Below are 13,180 nucleotides of genomic sequence, written 5' to 3' on the forward strand. Positions count from 1 at the left end.
TTTTTTTTTTTTTTTTTTTTTTTGGTACTGAGGATTGAACTCAGGGGCACTCAACCACTGAGCCACATCTCCAGCCCTTTTTAATATTTTATTTAGAGACAGGGTCTTGCTGAGTTGCTAAGGGCCTTGGTAAGTTGCTGAGGCTGGCTTTGAACTCACAATCCTCCTGATTTAGCCTCCCAAACCGCTGGAATTACGGGCGTGTACCACCGCGCCCAGTTTTGATGGCTACAGACAGTTTAATTTTTTGAGAATTTCTGTTGCTCTTCTTGCCTTTCCTTGTTTCTACCACAAACTATTTAGGGTGTGCCTATATGAACTGTTCATTTTTCTGACTCAAAGGAAGGCCATATCATGTGTGTATTTAAGTGCCACATACAGTTTGTCTTCAAGCTCACAAATGATGGATTTTGTTTTCCTTCTGCCTGGGGGTCAAGAGAATGTGCAGCTTTGTGTTTATCAGTCTGCATGCTCATTTCCTCCTTTCTACCCTACTGCCCTCTCCCTGTCTTAGAAAAGAAATCAGTTGGTCCTGTGCCGTGACCTCCCCTGGGTCAGACGATTCTGGAAGCCTTTGTGTGCTCATTTCCTTGAAGAAGTGGAAGGTAATATGTTTGAAAGCAAGGCAGCTGTAGCCTGTTCCAAAACATCAGTGTTGATTATTTGTTTTTCTGGATTTTAACAAAGGAGTTTTTGCCAGGAGACCTTTGCACTCCTGCTCATTCGAACCCCAAATTACAAAAATACACAACAAAAATAAGACAGAAGCCAGACTCAAGGTTATCTTACCAAAACAGGACTCTTTCCTTCTTTAGATTGTACAAACAAATGAGTTCCCAGTTAAGTTTCAATCAATCATTCCTGATGAATTCAGTGCAGGTTTTGCTTTATCTTTAACTTAACTCCTTCCACTTGTGTAGTCCTTGGGGCTAGATAATTCTTCCTGCCTCACTCTCAAAAGCGTATTTCTGATATTATAGTCCTTCTGTGCACATTTTGTTGAATGTATGCTTTTGTTTTCTGGTTTGCTTTATTATTCTCATTTTCCCCTTGGGCTCCATTTCCTCACCTTATTTGCACACCAAATGGTGAGTCCACTTGGGTAAAAAGAATCATTTACTGGTTTTCTTTTTCCCTTGTATGTATTGAGCAATTAGGGGGAAAAAAAATCTCCAAATATGTGCTGGGGAATAATAAGCAGTTTTCCTTGGGTGGTCCCAACAGCTTGACAGATTCTTCTGGAATTGAGATCCTCAAAAGTGACCTCTTAAAGCTGGGGAGTGTGAACTTTCTAATCTTGGGAGAGAAGGGGATGCAGCTTTAGAAAGAGACAGCACAAGGTAGTGATTAAGACTGTGAACTCTGGCTGAGGCCAGTTGGCTTGGTTTTGAATCCTCTGCCTCTTAATAGCTGTAGACCCTGTGCAAGTTGCTTATCTTCATGGGCCTCATGTATAATGGGAATAAGAGTTTTAGCTACTCCATATTATTGTGGTTAAATAAGTTAATATTTCTAAAGCACTTAAGAGTAAGTACCATAGACATATTTGTTAAATAACTAAAAAAGGAAGCAATGAGAAAGAGGAGAGATCAGTATCAAGAAGTCCCAGGGAAGAGGCTAATTTCAGTGAGATGAGCTGATAGTGGTGGTGTCAGAAGTGGCAGAGACAGAAAGCAGGTTGAGGATCAAAAGGCAGACAATAAATCCATCCATTTGGAGATCTTAAGTGGCTTGTAATTATTTGGATGTGTGACTCTAAGTGAGCCATTTAACTTCCCCATCTGTAAAAGGTGACAGCTGGTCCATGCAATATTCTGAGAGGTGTGTTCCAACTCCAAAACCCCACGGGCTAGCTCCTATTTTTAGTGGAATGCTGGGAGCAAAGGCCAGACTCTAGTTCCAGGTAGGACTGAAGAAGAGTTCACACCCAGTATCTACATCACATCCTGAGAGGGAGTGAGAAACTGAGAGCGTCACTGCCGGCCAGGCTGGGGTTGGGGGCGCCCCATCCACTCACTCCATGGTTGCTCACTGATGTCTGAAGACGTGTGTGGGTCTCTTACAGATCTTCTTCCTTGCCTCTCTCAGGCGTTTGGTTCCATCTCTTAATTTTTGCTGACTTTCTCCCTTTCCTAGTTGCATATGAAATGACCTTGTCACTTGACGTCTCTCTGCCTAGGAAGGAAGGAAGCTGTGTACAGCAACATAAATAGCAGGTGCAAATCCTCCAGATGTGTTCAAGCAGAGGGAGAGTGCTTACTTACATGGCTGTGCTGAGTTCTTTCTGCCTCACTCAATAGCATATTTTTGATATTATATAGTCCATCTGCACACCATTTCTGGAGTGTATGTTTTTGTTTTTGGTTTGCTTTATTGTTCTCATTTTCCCTGGGGGCTCTTTAAATATTCCTGTTCTACAAAGTAACATTTGTCTTTTTTTTTTTTTTTTGCTTCTAGTACTCTGACCCTTGGGTTGGGTTAGGGTTACTTGAATATAAATTTACTTGAGTTTAGCCATTGAGTGAAAGATACTCATTTCTGAGGAGCATACTTATTATCTTGGCATAAGATATGTAAGCAGACGGTTCTCTGCAGATTTTAGTGTCTTTGAGAAATGATGCTGGCATTTGGTAGCATCATGCTGTGCTCAAATACTCAACTTGGTTATCTTAATGTTTATATCAGGCTGTGGTACAAATTTGAACCTGTAAAGATTATGAAAGAAGAATGATGATGTCAGTGGAAGTTGTCATTGTACTTATATTTTTTTCGTTTAAGTTTCATTCAGAGTTGTTGTTGTTTTTCTGTCACTCAGGATGTGCTAGGTTGTGCTGCCATAACAAGTAATATCCAAATCTCAGTTGTTAAAACAACAAAGTTTTCTTTATTGCCTACGGTACATACACTTGGAGGGCTGGTTCTGTGTAGACCTCACCTGTGGATACAGGTTGATGGAGCCTTCCTCATCTGGAATGTTGCCAGATACCATGGCGAAGTGAAGAAAAAGAAACCTGGTGAATCATGCTTTATCTATATGATGGGAATTATATGGATCTTGTATATGGAAATAATATTATTGCCACTTGTGTTCATTTACTAGACAATGAAGATAATTCAGGGCACACCGAAGAGTCATGCTTAACTTCAAGTAGGCATGGAACCACAGGGAACCACAACCCTCTCATGTTCTTGGAGGGAATTGAATTGGAAATAATTTGGTGAACAGCTTAATGCCCACTATGACTTCAATGGATGCTGGTGGCGTAAAGATGAGTAGGCAGAGCATGTTCTAGACCTTGACAAATTTAGTTTTGGGGAAACAAGTTTATAAATCACAAAAATATAGATCATTTAGAACCATCTCTATATTTAAAAAAAGATTGGAAATGTCTCCCTTATTGTCCCATTTCTCCAGTGTTTATAATTATTTTCTGAAAGTTACAAATAGCTACTAAATAATCTTCAGACTTTAATCTGCTCAAGAAAAATTGGTTTTCTTAATTTTACTTAAGTTGGGGGGTTTTCTTCGAAACATTATATGTGAAACACCATTTTTTGTGTTTTTGCCATGTGTTTGCAGTCTAAAAGTTGAGTGTGCCTAAAGAGAATAACTTCTTTATTACATGCTGGCTTAAAACTCAGACAGAATTCCATTGAAAACCAATTGGTTTTCTGGTCCCCGTCCCCCGCCCCCCCCCCGCCATGTTTCTTTCAGTGCTGAAACTGGAAATAGACCAGGATCATAGCTTCATAATGGAAAGTAGCAGTTCTACACAATACACAAGCAAGTTCATCACTTAAAATCTCAGAGTCTGTCTGAAGTTGGTGCTGACCTTCTAAACTGCAACTGAATGCTCAGATTGTTATTTTTCCACCCTCCTCAGATGCATGTCCAGTGAAGGGTTCACAGCCCCGTGCTTCTCATCTGCTTCCTAGTGGGTGATGGGTTGTTTCCTAGAGTCTAGACATGGAATGAAAAATGATTGAGTGATCCATTTCCTGTTCTTCTCTGCAAAATTCAGGGGACATTCTCAAAGCCTTGAGGCACACCACCTCCCTCTCCTTGGTTGAAAGAGCAGATGTTCTGGAATCTAGAGATATGGGCTGGAATCTTGGCCTACCCTTTATAACCTGTAGAACTTTGGGTAGGTCACCTAATCTCCTTCCATCTCTTTCATTCTCAGTAAGATGAATTCAATAACTATTTCAAAGGCTTCTTGTGAAAGTTAAGTGTGACTCATATAAAATGCCAACAATGTTTGACATGTAATAAGTGTCCAATAAGTATTCCCTGTTGGCTCAATGTTTACTGGTTTTTAAAGGCCTCCTGGGAATAAAATCAGGGTAGCGAAAGGCTTTTAGCTGAATCAGTTTTTCATGAACTGGCCAAAAAACAAAAACAAAAGTTAAAAGGCAAACAACAACAACAGAACAAAACAGACTTTGAATCCTCTGGCAGTTGCAGACACAGTTGACTCAACGAAGATCTTATTTAATTATGACAGGTCTGCTTTTTCCTCCGTTCATGTTGCTCCTCATATGTTTGTTGGATTCTATATAGAACAGATTCTCTATTTTCATTCAGTTTTAAGTTCTTTTCTTATGCTCTTATGAATTGTGGGTGATTCCTTAGTGAGCAATGATTAAGTGCTAAGGGGGGTTGGTGTCACTACTACTGGAAAATAAAACAAAAACTCATAATTTTAATAATAACACTGACTGAATAACTGATGTATTAGTTAGCTTTCTGTTGCTATAACAAAGTACCAGAAATAATTAGTTTATAAAGAGAAAAGGTTTATTTTGGTTCACAGTTTTTGAGGTTTCCATCCATAATCGATTGGCCCTCTTACTTTGGGCCTGTGGTGAGGCAGCACATTATGGTGGGAGTGCATGATGGAGGAAAAGAAAAAAAGGAAAAGGCTAGATTTCCACAATCCCCTTTAAGGATACAACCCTGGTGATTTCAAGGACTTCCCACCCACAAGGCCTACCTCTAAAAGGTTTTGCCCTCCAGGTAGCACCACTCTGGGGACTAACACTTTAACATACCAGCCTCCAGGAGAACATTAAAGATCCAAACTGCAGCAACTAATGTGTGCCTGGTACCTAACTGAAGTTTTCACTTTTCATATAAAACCATAATTAATCTTCCTTCAACCTTGTTAGGCAAGGTTTAAAATGATGTTTAAAATATTACAGATGAGGAAATGCAGTCTGGGAGTTAAATATTATTTCTAGGTGACATAGCTAGAAAGTGCTCCTTTTGGAATTTGAATCCAGACCCTTTCAACTTCAAAATGCCTTGTTTTTCTCCACTGAGCTCTACTGTGCAGGTAAGTTTGAGTTCAAATTTGGGAGGTCATGTTCCTGGCTGATGATGCTTTGTGAACATTGTCCTGAGTCGGTTGATTGTGACAGCTGAAAATAACAAGGTGTGTTGTTAGCTTTTTGTACACTCTAAACTTTTCTTCTGGGGGGGGGGGCATTAAAATATAAGTACTGTTGCTGTCCTTGGAACACAAGAGCCTAGCTTTCCTATAACCCTGCATTTGTGACTTTGGATCTCATGGATGTGTTGTCTCTCATCTGCTTCTGCAACAGGAGGGTTAATAAAGAGAAGAAGTCGAGAGGTAAAGATGGAACTAGAAAAACAAATAGCCCCCACCTCCCTGTCTGAATTACTCTCTCATTTTTCTCACCCCTGACAACTTTCTAAACAAATTGGCCTGGTAACTAAATCCAGAGGTCCTCTGTCCTTGTTTGGAATAGTATCACTTGTACATGGCTTCATTGTTAGTTTTCCCTTTAAAAACATTTCCAAAGGTAAACATCAAGGCCCAGGGGGACAGCTATAGTTTGGGATTTTTGCGTTGAATTATGAGACTTACTTGGCTGAATACCATTCTTAATTGATAGTGATCTTTCCTGTCTTAAAAACTGGTTGCTAAAATATAGGACATATGAGAGATCTTAAGAGGATCAAGTTCCTATTATAATTTGTTTTTTAGGTAGGCAGTAGAGTCTGGTGCATAATGTTCCAATCTAGTTTCACGGTCCTTTTGATCAACCAGGAATAAAACTGAATAAGACAGCATCTCAGGAAGGGTTAATACCCTGGAATTTCACACTTAACAATTGGCATTATGTCCTTTGCATTCTTGAGGAATTTTCTCACTGATGTCAAAAGACTTTGGTTTGTTATTCAGGACAGTGGTCCCGGTGACTTTGCATATCACATTCTCTTAACCTTGAGGGAAATCTCTGCATGCTAATTGGGGAAGAAAAAAAAAGTAGTCTAAATGGTTCTTTGGCTACAGATGAATTAAATGAGTGAGCACATTTAGTTAAAAAACAAAGCACAACAAAACCCTTGCAAATGAGTCTGCCCTCTGGTGAATTGGCTGCTGACTACATTTTGATAATTTTATATCTGCTTTACCATTGCATTGCTGGGATCACATTTTGTGGGGGACATATAGGTTTGTTTTTTTTTTTTAATTTGCTTTTTCTGATTGCTTTAGTTACCTTTTGTGATACAAGAAACCTCTCCAAACTTAGTGGCTTCAAATGATAACAATTTATTGTTTCTTAAGATTTTATGAGTTGACTGCCTTGCTCTTCCTGGTTTTCAGCTGGTGTTGGGCTTGGTGGGAAGGTCCAAGTAGTCTTCTCTCACATGTCTGGGACCTCAGTGCTTCTCCACATGGCCTCTCTACCCAGAGAGTTTGGGCTCCCTGTTAAAATGGTGGCCTCATGTAGTTGAGCTTTCTTAGGTAGCTGGCTTCCAAGAGAGAAAACAGAAGCTTCCAGGCCTCTTAAAGCTAAGCGTGTGTGAGATGTAGCTCAGTGGTAGAGCACTTGCCTAGAATGTGCAAAGCCCTGGGTTTGATCCTCAGCACTGCAAAAACAAACAAATGAACAAACAACAACAACAACCAAACAAAGCTTGGAGGTCCCAGCATTTACTTCCACCATATTGTGCTGGTCAAAAGAAGTCACAGACTCCATCCAGATTCAAGGGTAGGGAAATAGACTTTATCTCTGGATGGGTGGAGTAGCGTGTACTTCAGGAAAGGAGAGATTTGATACCACAATTAGCCAGGTGGACCTGAGTCCTGAGGGCAGAGACTGATGGAAACACCAAAGGCAGAGCCATTCCCTTTTTTGGGTTCTGGGCAGGGGTTGCTGTGTGGAGTAACCTCAAGCCAGCCTGGAAGGGGAGCATGGCCACAGAAGAGAAGGAATGGTGAGGTCAGGTGGAGCGAAGTCCCAGATGCATTCACAGTTCTCTGTCGTCTTTTGTGAGGTGGCAGAAGGAGCCAGATGCTCTTGAGTTACTTGAAGGGAAGACTCAGAGGGTAGTTGAGTTAATGTCCTCGATCAGGAACTGGGTGGAGGATGAGACCCAGAGCTGGCTGCAGCACCCCCAGCCTTGACCACAAGCTGTGGACAGCAGCTGCAGATGCTCATGGACAATCCAGGCTTGGAGATCTAGCCTGTCTGGATCCCATTGTCACCAGGCCACGCAGCAGCCCAGATTAGCCACTTTGTAGTAAATGGAAGCCAGAATCCAGAATAAAGTCATCTGCTTTGGGCTCGCCCATGTCACCATGATAATGGAGATGTACTTTCTTCTCATCTTGAAGATGAGCAGGAGGAAGGCAAGAAGTCTGAGTGACTGGGCATGATGTCAAAAAAGACTGGGTCTTCAGGAGCTGTTTAATTTATTGCATTGGAGTCAATATTTGCCAGATTTATTTACAATTAGATCTTCCTCCATCAGGTAATCTAAACAGGGACTCCCTCAATAGGTTCACCACCTAATCTTTGGATCCTCTGACTATGTTCAATAGCAGAAGAGACTTTGCAGAGCGATTAAGCAAAGATGGGGGAGATTATTCTGGATCACCTGAGTGTGCCCTGTGTAATCACAAGGGTCCTTATAAGAGGAAATGGGTGTCAGAAGCAACAAGGAGATACGGTGATGGAACCAGGTAATACAGTGTGCACTCTGAGGGTAGAAGAAGGGCCACTAGCCCTCAGGAATGCAGGTGGCTTCTTGGAGCTGCAAAAGAGAAGAAACACCCCCCTGAAGACTCCAGAAGAAATACTATAGACTTCTGACCTCCAGAGCTGTCAACAGAATAGATACTCATGGTTTTAAGCCACTAGATTTAACTGGTAGCTTGTTATGGCAGCAATTGGAAATGAATACCCACCTCCACCCGCAAGCCAAAGTCACTTAGAAACCTTCAAGATACCATTTCTGCTCATCTGAATGCAGAATAAAGCTAGAATTAACTTTATTCTTTCCCCATTCATTCTCCTAGTAAGATATTATCTCTCTCTTTTTGATAAATAAGAACATTGAGGACTAGGGAGCAAAGTTCAATAGCTTTGTCCAGGTTGAATGGTTAATGATTGAACCTGGATTAGAGCCACAGAGAACCTCTCTGGGGACATCATGCAAGAGGGTGGTCTTTGCAAATGTATCAAATGGAATGTGTCAAGTAGAAGTCAATATAGAGTGTGAGCTTTCAGGATCTCAAAAATCCTATCTTCAGAGTCCTGTATTTTAGCAGCTTATTGACATGGTCCTTCCTAGAACTAATATGAAAAGAAATGTCCCTACATGACTTACATTACCACTTATCCTTTTGTGAAGACTTTGACTCCTTAAGAAATAACCAGAATAGCCTATCTGCTGCACATTTAATGGCATAGGGAGTTTTCAATTTACTTATAATTTTTTTAATAAAGTTTAGTTTTAATAAGGTTAACAGAGTCACAAGAAAAATCTCTTTAAATTTTGTGTTCCTATGAAAAAATTCATTCTGGCTGGTCACCATAGAGCATACCAATAAGCCCAGCAACTCTGGAAATTGAGTCAGGAGGATGGCAAGTTCAAGGCCAGCCTCAGAAACTTAGCAAGGCCCTAAGCAACTTAGGAAGATCCTGTCTCAAAATAAAAAAAAATTAAAAAAAAAGACTGGGGAGGTAGCTCTGAGGTAAAGTGCCCCTGAGTTCAAACCCTAGTACCAAAACACCAACACCATACAAAACAAAACAAAACAAAAACAAGCAAAAATGAAAACACCACCAAACATTCTGGGTTATAAATTAGGATACAGGAGTCCTCGTTTCACTGTGGAGGTGCTGTGAGCCTTTGTCTCCTGACTTATATCCAGATACCCGGGTCCCAAATCGCTCACTATTTGCAGGTCTTTGTCCTGTAGAGGTGGCACCTCTGGACATTCACACTTCTCATTGAGTTTTCCTAACTTAGAAAAGGGGAGTAGTGGTCCCCACTGGAGGATGGGGATTTCAGGTTTCCTCAGAGCCTTGCCCATGAGTCTGGGTCACTGGAAATAATGTCCATATGTTGGGAGCAGCTTGTATTAAGAATGATTTTTGAGCACCAGTTAATACTGTGAGAGATTTTTTCCTAATATTGTCATTGTGCTATTTGAGTTCCAACAAAACAGCTTTTCCATTTTTTATCATCAGGATTGTAGAAGCGGCATGTAAAATAATTAAAATAATGGCACCAAGGCAATCTATGTGAGGGATGTTGTCAGAACAGGAAATGGAATTCAGAAATTTCTAAATTTGTGTGCATAGGCTTTGATCATGCCCGTGGAAACTTAATAAGTTGTGGGGGACAGGAATCTAGGATTTGGTCAGTGTCTGGGTGTATGTTAGAAGTGTGGAGCCAGTAGGGAAAAAAAAACATAAGGACCTCTATTATAAAGTGGAAAATCAGAGTAAAGATGCAAAGCTCCTGGCTGGTGTTCTGCACTTCCTATCTGAACAGTGAATCCTTTAATCTAAAAAGGAAAGCCATCTCCAGAGTCCCTAGGTAATATGTCACACACTGTTACGGAGCTCAGATCCCTTCTGTCATGCCCCATTGTTTCTGAATGTGAGTTTTGATACCAAAAAAAAAAGAAAAAAATCTTAAGAAGGACTTGCAGAAGAGCCACTGGGTAGCTGGGTGCATGCTTTAAAATAAAAGAAAATCCCTTTCTCACTTAAACATGCACGTACACACACGTGCATGCATGCGTACACACACACACCCCAAAACAAAAAAAAAAAACAACCTATTTGGGCCCATGAAAAATATCTTTGCATGTCTAGACAGTGGTGCTGATCAGCTGCCTTTGTAAGGAAGGAATACAGAAAAACCTTTATTCTCCCCAGAAACCTTGTAAGGTCCTGTGTGACCCAAGTGACCCCCTCACTCCACTAGTGAAACAGGAGCCAGAAGTGTGCAAGGAGCCTGAGCTGGAGCTTGATGACAGATGCTATAAATCAGTCCTGGCATTATGGGGCTTTCCTGTTTTGGGCCAGTAGTCCCTTGAGGACTGTCGCTGATTGTCCTGCAGATTGAGGGTGAAAAAACTTCAGAACCAGTGTGAGCAGTGTCCCTGACATATCGTTAGGCTTCCACCCAGCTGGCATTTATACCAGATAGAAAGGAAACTCTGTAATGGAATTAACTTAAATCAAGGCGGAAAGAATTAAAACAGAGTCTTACAGGCAAAAAATAGCATAGGAAGGATCAAAAGGGAACTGGTATTTGCTATCAGCTTTTGCCAGATCCTGTGCTCAGGGTGTTGCAGGTGGTTTCACAGTCATGCGAAAAGGCTTTTGTTTTTGTTTTTCATTTGCAGAGTGGCTAGAATGGCCCTATGCACTAGTTGAAGTTATCCCTGTATTTTCCTCTACTTGCCACATAAATTCAACACTCCCCCTTATTCTGTGGGACCTCAGCCTTTGTCCATGTTCATGACTGTAAGTCATTAGAGCAGTCTGGGAAAGCTATTTTTGGGTTTTTTGGCTGTTGTTGGATGGAGTTTAGAATTTTTTGCATTCACCATGGCCCAAAGTGAATTGTCACACGTGGTTAAATCAGGACCCTGCAGTGACCACGGGATGATCATATCCATATCCAGTTTTGTGTGCCCTGAATTTGTTTCCAAAATATCTTCTACCTGGGGTATGAGAAGGTGCTGAGCATTTGTTTTTAATCCCTATCATTTAGGATGTCATGGATTGGTGACAGGATAACTATTGCCCAGAACTATCATTTTTTTTTTCAACATAGCTGTGCAGCTGATCACATCCATAGCATACTGAAGTACATCACTGACTCTGGTGTTGAACAATACCGAAGTCACTCGTTTTGTGACATGAGGGTGGCACTGCTCATTTAACAGAAATTCAGTCTCTTTCATCTATAGCTGCTCAGATGAGAGGACTGAAGTTCAGAGAGTTTAAGTAAATGCTCAGCTAAATGGTAGAGCAGGGACTCAGACCTGGATCTATCTGACTCCATCTAGTGAAAGACATTTTTTTTTTTTTTAAAACTCCAATCTATTGTAACACAGGGCTGACTGTACATGATTAGTATGCTGTGATCATCATCTGCAACTCACCCAGTCCTGTTGGCCAACATCTGAATAGATTCATCTCTTGCTCAGCAAGTTGAATCCTTTGATCCCATGCTTGGAAGTCTTGGAACTGGCCAAATTGCCTCAGAAGTTTCTAAATGTGCATCTTAATTCCCTGTAAGTTATGATGTCATGGATTGGTGATGACTGATTCACAGATCATACTTTTCTAAGTAGTTCTGCTTTGGTGTAAGGATGTGGTGAGAACATGCCAGGGAAAAAGCCAGACTCCTTTGAATGAAGAGAAATGTTGGAAGGAAGAGAAAGTTAGGAGTCTAAAATTGAATATGTGGAAGATAAACCCTCCAGCTGACAGATGGCTTGGTTTCCACGCTCTCATTCAGTACACCCGAGTCATTGCTCTCCAGTCAAATTGGAGTGCATTGCAGCCTCCTTCAGGAGAAACACCCAGTGATTTCTAAAACCTACAGCAAATCTTACATGGGAGGGGAGTTAAGGAAGAGGAGGATGCCAGAACATCCATCCTTGCATTAGCTTCTCTGGAAGTCCTTGTTGATTCACCTGATGATCTGTTCATCTGACTTAGCGTTTCCTGTGGCCTCTGCACTTTGCTGGCTGCTTCGTGATTAAGGCAGTACTCCTATACTTTGTACTTTGCTGCTAGAGGAAGGGAAGAAGTAGACATTTTTAAAAATCTTTAAATAAACGTTAGTATTGATTTTTTGTTAATTTGCCCTTCATTATTGTCTTAATCCATTTTCTGTTGCTGTTACAAAATTCCTTAGATTGGGTAATTTGTAAAGAATAGATGTGTATTTGGCTCACAGTTCTGGAGGCTGGTGGGTCAAAAAACAGCACTGGCATCTGCTTGGCCACCACTGAGGCTCTTCTGGTGCATGGCAGAGGACATCACATATAGAGAGACGGAGTAGGTGTGTCAGCTGCAGTCTCTTTTCCTCTTGTTATAAAGCCACTAATGCCATCATGGGTGGCCTCATCCCTCTGATTATATCCCAAAGGCTCAACTTTCAAACACCATCAACACATGAAATCTGGGATTGGTTTTCCAACACAGGCATTTGAGGGACATACCGAAACCATAGCAATAACTAACAATTTTAAGAAAATATTACTTAATGCTCATTTATATTCTATTTTTTAATTTGTTTTAATTAGTTCACATGACAGTACAATGATCTTGACATACCATACATTTGAATCAGATGGGGTATCATTTCTCATTTTTCTGAGTGTACAGGTTGCAGAATCACATTGATCATGCAGTTATATTCTTTATAGGTGATTTAATAGGGCATTTGTAGTAATTTTGTTTTCTAAGTGTTTTTTTAAATTAAAATTTTTTTATTTGGTTGTAGATGGACACAATACCTTTATTTTATTTATTTTTATGTGGTGCTGAGGATCCAACTCAGTGCTAGGCAAGCTCTCCACCACTGAGCCACAACCCTAGCCCACTTCTGAGTGTTTTCAAATTAATCTGAAAACTAGCATCTAATTAGGATAGTTTTTCTATAGGAAAATCACATCCTGCTAAACTATTTTTCACTTTGATACTTTCAACAAAAATAGAACCTGTTAGGCAGAAGTGTGAAAACTGCCTATACTTAGCAGAACAATTCATTATGTGAGCCAGAGTTGGTTAAAAGGCACAATATGGAGTTTCTCCAGCCTAAGAGACGATAAACAATATTTTGGAATTTTGGGTTCTATAAAATAAAGGAAAAGAAAAACACTGTCTA

General features: G+C 40.6%; 1 long non-coding RNA gene across 1 annotated transcript in view; it reads left to right on the plus strand.

The window, feature by feature from the left end:
- LOC125610963 overlaps positions 1–12,771 on the plus strand; it is a 26,307-nt gene extending 13,536 nt beyond the window's left edge. Inside the window, exons 2-3 of the long non-coding RNA XR_007341069.1 lie at positions 2,045–2,050; positions 12,304–12,771. This is a non-coding gene — a long non-coding RNA (uncharacterized LOC125610963). The remainder of the gene's footprint in view (positions 1–2,044; positions 2,051–12,303) is intronic.
- The last annotated feature ends 409 nt before the right edge of the window (positions 12,772–13,180 follow it).

This window comes from Marmota marmota, unplaced genomic scaffold, assembly GCF_001458135.2.
Source record: "Marmota marmota marmota unplaced genomic scaffold, marMar, whole genome shotgun sequence".
NCBI classification, from domain to species: domain Eukaryota; kingdom Metazoa; phylum Chordata; class Mammalia; order Rodentia; family Sciuridae; genus Marmota; species Marmota marmota.